This window comes from Typopeltis vanoorti, chromosome 6, assembly GCF_054136105.1.
Source record: "Typopeltis vanoorti isolate ZY-2024b chromosome 6, IOZ_Tvanoo_1.0, whole genome shotgun sequence".
NCBI lineage: Eukaryota > Metazoa > Arthropoda > Arachnida > Uropygi > Thelyphonidae > Typopeltis > Typopeltis vanoorti.
This window is the reverse complement of record NC_143554.1, coordinates 141,330,040-141,346,366: the sequence shown is the minus strand read 5'-3', so window position 1 is coordinate 141,346,366 and position 16,327 is coordinate 141,330,040.

Genomic DNA, 16,327 nt, shown 5'->3' with positions numbered 1-16,327 from the left:
GTACTGTAATAGGAATCAAAGATAATAAAGGTGAAATGAATACTGAAGATAAGACCTCAAAGATAAGATAAGATAAGACCTCCCTGCATATCAAAATATCCAGATATGTAGGATATTCCAGATATCCTACATATCTGGAATAATTACTTTGAGGACTGTTGAAGAACCAAACAGTGACAGAACGATACTAGAACATGTTTCAACAGGAATGTAAAAAAGAGTACGTATAGATACTTGAAGTAGAAAAAAGCCTAAAAAATTGAAATGTGGAAAGGCAGTTAACGTAGATGATATTCGACCAGAAATGCTTACGTATGGAGATATAAATGGTTTGGAGTGGCTGCACTGCATAATTCAAAGTGCCTGGTCAGAAGATCAATACCAGATGACTGGAGTAGAACTCATACTTTCCATTTATAAAAAAAATAGAATAGAACTGTTCGCATCACAGAGGATTTTTGTTTCTGAGTATTACAGGTAACATTTATGCAAGCATACCTGAAAAGACTCAGAGATAGATTGTGGATTGACATGAAACTCAGCAATAAGAAGGACCAACACTATGAAAATAGGCAGAATAATAGAAATCGTAAGCTCCATTCTGAATGGAGATCATATAGAACAAGTCAAGTGGCTCAGCTATTTAGGCACAGTTTTAAGTAAAGATGGTAAATTAACTTAAATAGGCAACAGAATAAGCAAAGCTGCTAAGCTGGCTAGCCAGATGAATAAATGTATATGGAAACACCAACCTTTCAATATACAAGACAGAGTTCAAACCAGTTACAAGTTATAAATCTTAGAGATGGGTTAGAAATGAAGCACTTGGTGAAAGACTAGAGACCGCAGATATGAGGGTTCTAAGAAAAATTAGGGGAGTGAGCTGATTTCATAAATGACAGAATCATATTTAAATAAAGAAAGGAACTTGACACTATTAGCATTCAAGGATCTGTCAGCAGAGCTAATCTAAGGTGATATAGCTACTTAAATAGAATCGGAGAAGAAAGGTTTAGCAAAAGAAGCGTTTGATGCCAAGATGGCAGGAAAACGACCGAGAAGAATTCCAAGGTCTAGGGTGGGTGGGGGGGGATTTATTCAGTTAGAAGCGCCTTAATGCACGCAATGTCAGATACAACAATATTGGAGTAATGAAAAGCAATAGACTGATGTTTCATTTGAGGGGACAGCGTTGAGAAGAGATTAATAACAATGTAAACATAATTATATAGTGCTGTCATAACAAGCTAAACACCTCTTGAGGATACATATGAGGAAACTAATGATGATAATTCAAATAATTCCAATCGTCTTCTCTACTCACAACATGCACATTCGGAACGTGTAGAGAGACAATGAGAGATATGTAAGATACGTTTTGCACACACACACACACACAAATTTCTTATATTTCTCAATTGCTTTTTTTCTATCATGATCAGGTAAGTGGGTGGGTTTGAAGCATCATTTATTTATTTGTTTTTTGTTTTCAGAAATAAAACATTTTCTGAACATTGTAATTTGATTCAATACAATAATAAATAATCAAAAATATAATGTGGACACAAAGCCTCATGGAGTGCGCTTGCTACACGGGTTGTTATGTTGCCTTTCTTTCTTTTTTTTTTCTCTTTTTTTGCATATACTTAACTCAAAACAGTCCTCGTCTCTCTCTCTCTCTCTCTCTCTCTCTCTCTGTATGTGTGTGCGCGCGCGTGCACTTCTCTACTATAAAGAATTCTCCAACATGCTTCATTTACAACGTAAACGTTTTGAAACATTACGCACTAATAATCTTGCATACAGACAGACAGACAAAGAAGTGTGTAAGAAACATCGGTGTTGATCGTAATATTATAGGTAAATAAGTGTGCGAATCAAAAATGTGACTGCTGTTCAAATATTTCCAAGGATGTGGACTTCTTATATATGTTCAGTAACGTTGTTTTAATGTTCAACTCAATCGCCTCAAAAAAATTCATGTTTGTGTTTTCTCAATTTCTCAAATATTTGTATAATTTCTTAATTCAACATTAGAAGCAGTTAATGTCTTGTAACGACCTATGAAGGGACAGAGAGTTTTGCAACAAATATTCAGTTATCTAATATTCCTCTCTTTTTTTCGTGTTTAATGACTAATTTCTTCTGTTACGTTTATTTTTAATAGAATTGAAGTTCAGTTGAAATTAGAGACTTGGTTTTTAGAATAAATAACGAAATGAGCATGCTAGCGGAACAACAGCGTTACCTGGAAAACGAAATTAGTATTCATTGGTCAAAAATATTAACAAAATTCTATACTACAAGATAAATGCAGTTAGGTGAGTGAGCGAAACTGAATGAGAAAGGCGGATATAATTTAAATAAAAGCAAGTAAAGAAAAAGTGATTGCACATGGGAAAAAATACGATGACCATTATTGAACGGAAAAAACTTGAAATCTAGATAATAATAAAACGGTTCTGACTTATTTGCTGAAATCAAAATAAACTACAAATCTTACTGAATGCATTTCAATAAAATTATCCCAACCACCCACCCACACGGAAAACTAAGAGGCCTGATTTACTCCGCGAAGTTTGGTATTATTTGCGAAATACTCTCCTCACCCACTCTAGTTTAACATGATTCGGGTTAACTGAAAAGTTTAACTTCCAACCAGCAGCTAATATCATTGCAAATAAACATCAGCTTATTGTACAAAGTGTTTTAAAAATACTGTTACAGATTAAAGCGCCTTCAAATATTGAATATAAAGGAGAAACCGTCACTGAATAAACTACAACAAGCAACTTGAATATTATTTGGATACATGCAGAATAACAAAATTTATCCTTAGTTAATGAAGAGAATTAATTGATCAAAGATCCAGAAAATGTTGAAAAAATTATTTCTTGACGCCATATCGGGGAATAAGTTTTGTATCGTGTCAATTGGTATGGAGAAAAATAGATTCGAGTGCTTGATGCATTGAAATCTGGGGAGAAAACGATGAACGAAATCGTGTGTACAATGATTTTCGAGAAGTCGAATTATAATGCAAATGCTGAGCACTGCAATTAATTCCTCTAAAAAGCACTTTCTTATGAAGACACGGGGAAATAATTACCGATAAATCCATTTCTTATTTCTGCCTAATTTGGATACTGCGAAATAATGAAGAAGACTTCCAAATATATACGAAGTTTCATATGAAATCTCTTCTTCACCTTCCCTATCTTGTTAGCGATTAAAAAAGGATATTCATCAACCCAGTAAATGCAAATAATGCAGTATTTTACAGTGTAAAGAAGGTGGATATGAGCTCAGTCGGTATTGAAGATGCAATTTGGTGGTAACGATCTGGTTTCAAATTCCATCTAAGACGAGCTTTGTAATGGCTTTTCAACAGAAACTGAGTTAGTCGATCTCATACTGATGAGGAAGGGGTTAACTGCTGTAAACTCAGATTTTTCACCTAGCATAAAAAGCTTGCCCATGAAAGGAGAAAACACGCATTTAAGAGACCGAATAAATCATATAAATTAAAACTAACCGGCTTATTTTATGAATTAACGTTTGGAAGTCAAGCATTCGAATATATCAGATACTTCTGAATTGTAAAGATCCAAGAAGGAAGATGAAAAAATGTTGGCTTAAAAGTTAAAAGTTTCAGCTTGTTAATTCAGTCCTTATAAAAAATTACAAGGGGAAAACGTGTCACTTTTAATGCATTGTTTCAGTTCAAATCCTTTATATTTTCATGGCTAAGCGGGGGTAAAGGGATTCGGACTTCATCCTATGGGTCGTAACCAAGTCAGCGTATTCTTCTTACTAGCAACATCAACTCAAAATAGAAAAGGGACTTTATTTCTTACAACCAGGTAGAAATAAATTCAAGATGTCGGTGGAGAAATAGTTTGTTTATTTATATCATATATTTATTATTATTATTATATGAATCCCATACATAAGAGGTCAAATAACATATAAGCACATCGGTGTATTTGTGTATGTGGTATACATGAGATGTCAGGCAGAATTTTTTAAAGAGGTTTCTAGGTTGTAGTCCGGGAATATCTTTTACGGTAAACTTTGCCAGACGACAGAGATAGATGGCGTAAAAGAGGAGGAAGTAAGCAGGTCCGATGTGTTTGCACTTGCACAGTAAATGAGTGCTCGGCAACTTGCTTTTGTATTAACAAGAGCATCAGAAAGTGAACGGATGATATTTAGCAGTTCAGTAGAACAATGACCATTGAAGGATTTCCATATATAGACACAAAGTTGAAACACTGTGAATTTAAGATAGAGGTTGAAGTGAATCTCGAATAGTAGCATCGTCTATTTGCCGAAGAGCTCTCCTCTGGATAGCGTCAAGAAGGTTAAGAGACGTTTCAGCTGTTCCACCCCAAACATGTGAGCAATATTCTAAGCACGACAGAATTCGAGATTTGTATAAAGTTAAGAGTTGATTGAATGCAAATTGGCATATTGAGCAAAAGAGAATGTCTTTTGTATTGGATTCTGGGCAAGCTTTTGATGTGATGCAGTAAAGAATGGAGCTGAATGTTAGCCCAAGCAGAGAGAGAGAGAGAGAGAGAGAGAGAGAGAGAGATCTGTTCGCGTGTCTGTTGATTTGTGGATTACTGAGGGGGGGAAGGGAATGTGAGCGGAGAATTCTTTTCGGAGAGAAAAGGCAAGGCTGAATATTTTCGGCATTGTATGTGACAAGATTGTCTTGGTCAATTGAAGGATAGAACATAAATCAATCTTTAAGACATTAATGGTAGATGACCTTGAAATTTGGGATTCTTCCTACTCATGTGACAAACTTTGCAGTGCGCAGAACCCCAAAATTCAAGGTCATCAACCACTGATATCTTTGCACACTGCAAGGTTTGTCACATGAGTAGGAAGAATGGAGAATACTGTCACGTTCAATGCTGTGGATAGGATTAGTGGTGACGTATGTAAATGACAAAGAGGTTAGGTGAAAGGAGAGGCACTCCTGCTTTGGTGGGAAAGCTTGAAGAGTGGAACCCATCAACCATGTCACTCAGCGAACAACCAGAATGGAAGGTAAGAAATGAATGAACAACAATGAGTAAACCAGAAGAATCACAGAGAGTGGCAGATAGACAAAAGGATGGCAATATGTTTAGCAGACCTCAATACCAGGCACAATTAAAAGCTCTGGAAATGTCAAACTACCACTTTGTCCAGACCTTTCCATTGCACATAAGGTGATATAAGTTCAGATGCCCAGTTTGAATAGCGTAATCCATGCTGGTGGTCGCTGATTTGTTGGTGGGACTCTGGGTAGTGGAGTACTTGATCCATTATTTTGAAGATGATTTAGATTATATCAATTGGTCGGTTGTGTAAAGGTAGAAAGACGTCTATCCCCCCTTTCTAGAAGGCTAGGTATGTAATTGCTTCCACGTGTTGAGATTTGTAGCCATGTATCACAGATTGAACAGGCGATACAGGACGGGTGTTATCTATGGAGCACAATGTTTGAAATAAATAAGAGATGAAATAAACAAAGACACAAAGATTATTTATTAATAATCTTTGTGTCTTTGTCTTTGTGTCTTTGTCTTTGTCTTTGTGTCGCAAAACTACAGGAGAGATACTGTGCTCAGAATTCGGTCTATGCCGATGTAACTAGCGATGCAAGGAGGTCAGCTTTATATTCGGCTAAAATAAAATTGGTGCCATCAGGATGAGACAGAGAGGTGGAAGTGCTGATGAGAATAAGGTGCATCCAATGGCTTTAGAAATGGACCAGAAGGTAGAGCGTTCCTTTGGACAGGAGGCAAAGTTTCTGCTTTAGGACTTTTTAAAGTCAGATTTAAATCTACTGATGACTGTTTAGCATTTGTGCTTTCTTTAGTATAAGCAAAGTATTAAACTGGATTTCTTGATGCGAATCAAATGCCATAAGCAGAGGTTTTTCCTTCGACTGCTGTGATACACCTCCTGTTAAACCTGCGTTTCGAAAGTGGAAGAGGATTCTCAGTAGAATAAAGGATGAAGGCCTCCATGCCGGTAAAAATAATTTTTATTATTCGTTCACAGCAGGGGGTTAGGATCAACTGAAAGAAGCAATAGTCAGACCATGGAGAGGAGAATTGCTAGATTGCAGGTGTCGAACTTCATGGAGAGAATATAAAATGGTCACAGTAGGTATCAGAGTTTGAAGAAAGGTAATTAGAGCATATAAATATTATGAGATGGGACAAGGAAACCTTATACCAGAGAAGATCTAAAGCAGGGGATTCTAAATTATCCATTCTCTCGAATGTAATATCTGATCTCAAAAAGGCAGAAGTGTCCCCCCTAGTGGCGAAAGAAATTGTGAAGTATGTAATCTTAACATTGGAGAAATAATATGATGGTCAGGTGGATGTAAGTAATATTTGGGTTTCTGTGAAGAGCAGGAGGTCTGGTCTGGATAATTGCAAGTGCTGGTGAATATCATTTATGCTGGTGTTAAGGCCACGAATGTTAGTGATGTGGATGTGGAAGGAAGTTTTTAATGAGGCGTCCAATAAGATGGATGGTAATATTTCATCATGGGATGAAGGTTATCTAAATTGATCATTTTCACTGTGCATTGAGCAATCTTTGTTCTCCATATCGAAGGATTACAAGAATGTGTACTGCCTATGTACAACTTAAGTGGCTGAGGCATATCATTTAGCCCGTTCAAAAATAATGAAAAATCAAGCCGGTGTTAATAAAAGCAACCTGTGGTGTTGTGTAATCCTGAACGTTTCTGTGATTATCAAGTTTTTTATGTATTGCTTGAGATAGCAAAAAAGTGACTTTTTAACAAACTGAAATTCTTAATACGAGAAATTATTTTATTGCTTTTTCCATGACAATCCCAAATTTATGTTATCAGATCGTGGAGTAGGCCTACTGGGGATACCACGTTAAAAAAAGCGCGCCTCATGCTCTACCTCAAAGGTGGTGCGGAAAAGAGTACATCTGATGCTTTGGTGATGGTTGATGTGGTCTCACAACAGCCTGTCTCTGAAACTACAGTGTTAATAGAAGCATTTTTGCTCATATTGAGTGGTTTTTCCTTACAAATGTAGAAGTATTGCCTTCACAATTGATTTCCACATTTTGTACAAATGCTAAATACTAAATACTTTGGTACTGCACCAGAAACATTTCTGGTGCAGTACCAAAGCTTATACTGATATTCGCAATAATCACTTTTTTCCCCCAATATGGCAACCTCAATTTGAATAGTTTCCGAAAATGCACAGTTAGTTTATTGGAGGGAATTTAATGAAAGGAATTGTTTTAAGAATTTTTCATTTTTCTAATAGATAGAAGTATTCAATCGACACGTTACAGAGTTCTTAAACTGTGGGTTTCCCTCGCATTTCTTTTCCATATTTTCACAGTCATATATCAAAATAGCGAGAATATGCTGGTTAAAATTTTCGCTTCTGCATAACTTTTCAGTTTTGCACGTCCTTCCTAAGTCCTTTACAAATTGCAGATCCGACTCTGCATATTTATCTCTGCTTGATCCAAAGATAATTATTTCAACTACAAACCACGAATTCTTCAGCTGTAATGATAGCTCCAACTATACAATTAACAACAAATTCTTTAGATTGAAAAACGGATTTCAATGCAGTTAAAAGGAATGGACATTTTCTGGATCTTTTCATCTCGTGCTAAATTAGATGGTTGAAGATAGAGTTGAAAATGGTTGTTCCCGCATCCTTCTCTTCCTCCTCCCCCCTAACGGAATGACAAACCGACTTGTGAACACACTCCACACTGATATACCATAGTTCTCTCTTTTCATGTTAATTAGATTTGATTGAATTTTCTAACAGGTGTATTAAAAAACTGGTGAAAAAATAGTTTTCATGAAAAAATTTTCTAGTATCTTCTTAATTTCAAAATTAATTTAAATTTTAAATATTTTTTATAATTAAATATTTAAAAATTTTTATATTTTGCATTTTACAGATTAATTTGATCCGTTTTTAAAATTCATATGTTATTGTATTAAACAATAAAAAGAAACAGATCGATTGGGAAACAGTAAACGATCATTGAGGATGCACCTTCTGAAACATGATCATTAGACACCGCAATCATTGGAAACATCCCGTAAAGATTTCGTTTTCCCTAATTTCTCCTTACGGCGTATAGTCCTTATCCTTATATATATAACACCTTATATATATGTTATATAAGGATATAACACCTTATAAGGTGTTATATCATTATATAACACCTTATAAGGTGTTATTGAGCTATTAATTAAGCTCTGATCATGGCAGGAGGGTAACAGCAATAGCCGAGCCTCAGTTAGAGCTTCATTGGCTACAGCATTGCTATCCATTACCCTCCAAGGGTATTGGATTGAAAATCAATCACCGCATCTCACGGTCGATTGATGCAAAAGGAAACTGTTTTTGAAAGTCTCATATTTGGTCTTTACAGCGGAGAACCAGAATTATCGAAGTGCGCTTGATCATTGAGTGACATCTGGTGGTGAAACACTGTGATTAGATATAGGTATCATTCTACGTATTTACTATAAAGTGTGTTTTATGACTGGTGTAAACTTGATATTTTACTCATTTCCTCATGAGGAAAGTAAGGATCGTACACCTTACGGAGGTCAGAGGTGAAGTAAATATCCATTTTCGTTTCTCCTTTGAGCAATTCTTGTGAAATTACGTATCTCGGCCTTTTCCACGCCTCACATCTTGTTAGGAAGTTCGTCAAAATCGACGTAATCCTAATTTTATTTGCAATAGCGAACAGATTCCTGTTTAAATAGCTGCATTACAAATGTTGCCCACCTCCAGTGACTTTCCACGGTTCACTCCCTGAGAGTAGTTTTTAAAATTTGTTCAACACCAACCTTGGGAGAATATAGGATAGAATAGAGAATTTCTGGATAAAATAAAATATACAGAATAACTAGAGACTATCACCTTGTTCTCCTGATCCAATCACTCTTGGAAACACAGACGCTTTTTGTAGAACTTTTTGTGGACTTTTTGAGAGCCGCTGGCATCCCCCAAAAATGGCCTCCTCCCAGGGAAGTGTGTTATCACCATTATTTTTCAACATTTACGTCAATAATCTCCCCATCTTTGCAGGAACTAGATATTTTATCTATGCTGATGACCTTGCCATGGTTACTCAATCGAAAATAATTTCAAATCCATTGAAACTACTCTATCACTTGCCTTAAATAACTAACCACATATTATAGCAGCAATCAATTAAACTAAACTCCTTGAAAACCCAGACTGACCTTTTCCACGTTAACAATAAGGAGGTTAACAGGAAGTTGCAGATTTCTTGGGAAGGCGCTGATTTAGAACATTCCTGAAACCCAGTCTACCTCGGTGTGACTCTCGATTGCACCCTTTCATATAAAGCACAGAAAAAATCAAGGCAAAAGTGAATGCAAGAACAACATACAAAGAAAGCTTACCTCCTCCAAATGGGATACAGACCTTAGCACACTGAGATCTTCTGCCTTGGCCCATTCCTATTCTTCTGTTGAATATACCAGCGCAGAATGGTCCAGATCCTGCCATGCTGAAAAACTTGATCCAGCATTGAATGAAAGCCGCCACTTAATTACAAGATGCCTGAAACCAGCACAACTAAAAGACCTGTATACTTTGGCTGGTATTGCACCCCCTTCAATTCGAAGATCTGCATTCTGAGCTGACGAAAGAAGCAGACAAATGAATGATGGGCGTCGCCCACTATTCGGCCAGACCACAGTGCCCCAAAGATTAAGATCCCGACATAGCTTCCTAGCAACTGTTGAACCACCTAAAAACCCTCCGGAGACAAGGCTTCAACAATGGCTTACACTATACCCTGAGAATAACACTGGTATTCCAACAGCCGAACATCTTCCATGTGGTGCTTGGACTGGAATACTTGGAAAAGCCTCAACAGACTTCGGACAGGATGCTGCAAACAAAACTTCATCGAATGGAGCTACCTCACTGGACCAGATAATTATGAGTGTGGTACAACCCAGTCCATGGAACACCTTCTTTCTTGCCCTTTACTTCCAACACAAGAGGATCTTATATTCTGCACAGAAAGAGCAGTTGAATGCGCAAGATACTGGAGGAACATCTGACCATATTTATTGTATATAACTTATGTATAGTTTCTTTCTACATATTTTACTTATTATTCTCTGTATAATTCACGTATCAAATTTAAGCTGCTCTCATTTGTAATCTATCCTAGTTTGTTGTAAATAATATTGTACCACTTACTTCATACTGTACCACTTGTGTTTGGATACGAAATAAATTCTAAATTAGATGAAAGTTTTAATATGAACCTCACACTCGATGAAACTGTGAGGTTCATAATACAACAGGGCCATGTGGATAACAGAGGGAACATGGCGTTGTATTTCTTCATCATCTATAGATCTTAGGTCTTAGAAGAAAAAAGTGAGGAAGGCCGAAAACAGAATAAAAGAAAAGGTTGAGAAGTGGATTCGGTAAGATTGAAGCTGATGTGATAGTTCACCATCAGCAACTAATTTTAGATCCTTAACGGCCAGTGAAATAATGAGGATGACAGCCGATATAGCGAAATATTTGTCCACAAAATATCGAGAGAAAAGGGATAAGGCAGGAACCGAACGAAAAAGAAAGTCATTGAAAAATCAGGAATTATCCAGTTAATTGGATTTCTCTCTTCTACTCTTCTGTATTGCATGTATTTTTATGGAGGATTCTGTGAACCACAACCAAATTTTGCTACCCTGCTTAACGTAGCCGCTCTTCAACGAACAGACTATGGGTTCGAACACCTCCATAAGCGTAGATGTTTGGGATTGTATTTAGCTGGTCGATAAATTTCATCGTCCCCCTTGAGACCACATCTCACTTGTTTGAGGTCAAATCGCGAGAATTGAAAGGTTTCAGGTTTGGTGTCACGAACAGAGCTTCGAGACTCTTTTAAAGCTAAAAAAACTTCAGCCCGCCAACGGTACTCATCTAGGTGGCTTGAACATTAAACAATATTGTAAACTATTAGATCGCGTGTTATACCCTTGTATTGTGTTATAAGGATTTATGGTGTTAACTGTTGTACAAGTGAGAAGCAATTCTGAGATGAAAAGTACCTACAATGTTTTTGTTTGCTTGCTTGTTGTTTGGTTGAGTGGACTGTGGATACGATGGATTAGGTCATGGAAGCTAGAGCTACAGGGCAATTCATGAAGGGAAATAAAATCCTGGAAATATAAGAGTACTCTGGAAATATTACGAAGAGGTGAGGCGAAACGTTTTCGGTATACTTCTCATATGGGGGATGCGAGGGTGCTTCTTTCCAAAACTGAAATTTTTATCCCATTTTTATCCCATCAAAGAGAAAAACTGACGAGAAGCCCCGAAGTTAGAGGACATGACGCACTCTAGTGTGAATGCTCTGGAGGTAATTATACGTAAAACGTCCCTGTCTAGGCATTTAATCATTCCATTTTGATCAGTTTTGGGTGTGCTTTCAGAATAGCTATCACACGAAAGATTACGTAGACGTTACATACAACTATCGCAAACGGAATGATTCCCAAAAAAGTGGGAATCACACCCACAGATCGCTTTAACTAAAAGAATGATCACCTGCACTTTATGATCATCCAGTAATCTGGGATGTTGTTGTGTTGCTGAAATTTCGGCAAAAAAAAAACAATGCGAAGTGCACTAAAAGTATTGATGTCGAGCATTCCTTGTGCTAGTTTGACTGTTTTTGCGAAAAACAAACCCTGTCATTCCGATATCAAATCAACTTATTCCTCTTCGAATGAAAAGCTATAATAAATATGGCTAATCTGGTAGAAGGAATTATAGCTCATCTCAAATTATAGCAAATTTCGTTCACACCGACTAAGCTACGCATTCTGAAAAACTGAAGGATGCTCATCACGTAACATGTGCACCTGTAGCATTTAAAAACAAATTTGACAGCACGACATTACCGCTTAAAAATAAACGAAACTACCACATAGCTTCAGTTTCTTTATATTTTTTTGAATTTTGTAAGTTGGTAATTTACTTGAGTAGACATACGTTTAAGCTAGCAGTCGTAACTAGACGACGAATGTCCCTTTTTACATCTTGATTTCTTCTAATATGCTTTACACTTTATGTATGTTTAGCCACCGCAGTATTTCAATCTGATAGAGTTCTTTCCCATTTCTAATATATCTTATTTGTCCATAGAGTTTGCTTCGCAGTAAATCGCAAAGAAGACATAGGCAGTATCAGGTTGAAACTCAGTAAATTTCTGTATTTGGTTTCCTATGTTGTATACTATTATTGCAGGTGCCCTCTCGTAGCCATTTTCTAAAGTAAATGATAAAAAAATTTCTGCCTCTTTGAGAGTTCATGGTTTTAAGTTTATTAAAACCATCTGTGACAAAATACGTACAATGATACATTATAGCAGGGGGAGGGAACCGAGGTAGATGTCACATTTTTGTATTTTGATTTTTTAAACGATATATCTGCAGGGTAGTTGATTCAGACATACTTTAATATAAAAAACCTACATCTGATTATCAAAAATTAGTCCCATGGATAATACTGTAAAATTGGGAGATTATTCATTTTATTTGTGTCAGTATTTGCTTTCAACCAACTTGCAGCGTGCGTGTTGTAATGGGAAATCAGAAGCCCTTTGTTTAAGCCTCAACCATCCTTGCAGAATATTTCTCCTCACCATTACACCACACGGGCCAGCAATTGTAGCACATTTCACTTCACTGTTTTTTTTATATAAGCTTTATAACAACAAAAAACTGCTGAGAAAACGGCACAATTCATTTTACAAATTGCTTCACTGTTCAGCTACCTTACATGCATATAGAAGGGCTCTCGTCGATATCGACTGAACTAAACAGCTTTTCAAAGAAAGGAATTAATAATAGACCTTTTTAGTTATCTGATATTACTCTTCGAATGCCAATATAGTGTGAGAAATTCTGCTAAAGACTTCAGATAATACTTGGTTCTTTATTTCTTCCGTTTCCCGAATTATTGGTGGGTCTATAAACGATTTATGTTAGATCATCTCATTCCCATCCTTCCTTCATATAACTATCATAATAACTTCACTCATAAGAAGTGATAAGACACTCGTCTTATCATCAGAGCAAAAACTTTGACATTTGTTTAAATTCTATCCATGATTAGTCGAATTATATTTTGTTTTATCTTCCTGTGTGCTTTTTCGTTTCAGGTTCTGTTGAATGCTGGGTAATAGAAGATCCACAAATTATGGAATTAAAGCCTTTCAAAAAAAGAGGCTGTCATTTGGTGCGGGAGAGTGTCAAACCAAGTGAAAGTAGAAGCCAGTGATTGTTCCGTTATAGATTGGAGAGAAAGTGGATTTTTTAATTGTTACACAAAATCACTAAAACAAATGTTATTGCATTTTAAATTGAGTTTCCTTTTTAAATAAAAAAGTTTGGCCCTAAAAATTGGAAGTATACCCTCTGTCCAAAATGAAACCGAACGTTTCGGAAATAGAAGAAACTAGTGGCGCTACCTCTTGTATCTTTTTGTTTTCGAAAGCGGCAACCTTCATTAGTGTTGTGTCAACTGTTTATGAGATTTCTTTGATTACAAGCCGAGTTATAGTGCCAAGAGTGACAGTGTGTTTTGACGAAGGGTCGGAAAATGAGTTTCAAACAGAGAGCTGCGATTGACTTTTGTGATAAACTTGGTAAACGTTTAACCGAAACGCATCAAATGCTTCAATAAACATACGGTGATGAATGCTTATCCTGTACTCAAGTTTACGTGTGGTTTAAGCAATTTCAAAGTGGTCATGAGATGCTTGAGGATGACGAAAAACAGGGCCATCCAAAAGCTGGACTGAGCGAAGTTAACATCCAAAAGGTGCGTGATTTCATGAAAGAAAACTCGAAATCGTCCGTGAGATTGATTGAAGATGAAGTGGGGATTCCAAAATCAACTGTGCACAACATTTTGACCGAGTTTGGACATTTGTAAATTGAATTCGCGATTTGTTTCCCACAAGTTGACCGATGACCAAAAATTGTAACGAATTGAACACTGCAGGGACCTCCTTTTTTGAGTCCTTACCGCTCTTAAGCACTCAAACGTCCTTGAAACGATTGTTACTGGTGACGAAACGTGATGTATGAGCCCGAAACAAAGCGCCAGAGTGCTGAGTGGAGACCACCAGAAGAGGAGGATCCGAAAAAAAGTCGCTTGGAGAAGTCAAAAGTAAAGACAATGCTAATTTGTTTCTACGATTCCAAGGGCACTATCCACAAAGAATTCGTTCTGCCTGGAGAAACGGTCAGTTGTGAGTTTTATCTCGCAGTTTTGAAGCGATTGATAGCGAGAATTCGTCGCGTACGTCATGAATATCGTGACCACCGACCGCTCGTCAAAACACACTGTCACTCTTGGCACTATAACTCAGTTTCTAATGGAACAAATGTCATAAACAGTTGACACAACACTAATGAAGGTTGCCGCTTTCGACAACAAAAAGATACAACAGGTAGCGCCACTAGTTTCTTCTATTTTCAAAACGTTCGGTGTCTTTTTGGACAGAGGGTGTATGCTATTTCAAACAATAGTGAAAGCAAGGTAGGTGTTTGGATTAGCAGAAAGAAAAATGACATCATTGGAGGCACAGAAATCACAAAGGTCATTCTGTTCAGTACTCTTCTTGTTTGTTAGGAAAGAGAAAGCGGTTGGATAACGGAGCTCCGCAGAAAAAAGGAAACGTAGGAAATGAGTATAATGTATGACTATTATACTCTTTTTTAGGAACAGCTTTGGGATATCGGCATTTATAGGCTAAATGGTATTGTATTTACAATAGTAAAGACGGTAAAAAATGAATTCATTCTGAACCACTCATTTTTATCATACCAAACAAGTGACGGAAAGTAGAAGATCTGTTGGCAGCCTCACAACTGCTGTGATATATCTTGGAGATAAAATAAACACGAATTAGGAAGAAAGATTTTAGATCTACCTTTTTATGTTGTGCGAGTATTGATCAGGATGTGAGCGTATTCGAATCATTATGGAAGTAATTACCCCTGTTTGACTCTAGGAAGAGACGGAACATTTTCGACTGTCATTAGGATAAAAGGAAAACGTTCTGCAACTATTTCGTGATGCACCGAAGGTTGAAGGCATTCAGTTCCAAGTTATTTCACTTATTCGGTGAAAGCAGGTATTTTCATCATGAAACGAGAAACTAATCGCAATCAACACAACTAAAGGTATTTTTCCTGAAACTTTTTAGATGGACTTTGATTTAAAATAAAGTTTTAATCCATAGAAAGTGGTACAATACAATTTTAAACCATATTAATAGTTCGAAGAAAAGACGAAACAAAAGCTACTTAATATTTCAGTAACAAGATTCATATGAATCCTATTCTAATAAAGTTTGATACTTTATAAAAAAAGGTGTCATTGGAAATAAATAGTATTTTCAAAATTCTTTTTAAGAAAATTAATAATATATATATTTTTCAAAAATATATATTTGAAAGTGAATTGTATTCTTATCTAAAGAGGTATTTACATTTCTTTAGATCAATAAATGAGTAATAGTTATGGTGGAGAAATGGTGTGACGTCAAAAATGACATTTTATTGGGAAAGCTGATTAGTTTTGAGGTGTCCGTGAAGTCACAAAGGAATAGAAATTATACTCGACAGAAGGGAGAGAAATAGGGGAACATTCGTGTTACCATCAGATTAATAAGTGACGTTTTCCTGCCTCAATAAAATAAATGAATCATTATAGTAAATCTGTGAGCACAAAAAAGACAATTTAGCTTTCATGGACTGATCCATTTGTAAAGATATTCAGCGATGACTTCTAAGACCAGAACCCTAAATCCTTGAATGACATACTGATGAACATGATCATGATCATGATCCATTTGTAAACATAATTATGCAGAAGGCTGATAATTCCTCACAATAAGTGTCGCTAAAGTTAATTCACATAGCTTGTTAGCAAATTAACTGATAAGAATAAATGTATGAAAATTAATAGAAACAAAATATTAAAATTCTTTCTTGAAATTTGCTAATTTGCTGGGATTTTATTAAAATCAAATAATATGTGAATCCACCAATTTACTTTTTACATAAATGCTTCGAAAATGTTCAGCGCACATAACGTTTCACTTTTATCTATCTATCTCTCCCTTCCGTCTGATTCAGACGAGTTGAGTCTCCTGGCACAGCGAAATAATGAAGCCGGCACGCCACTCCTCTGCTGTATTGCTAATGGAG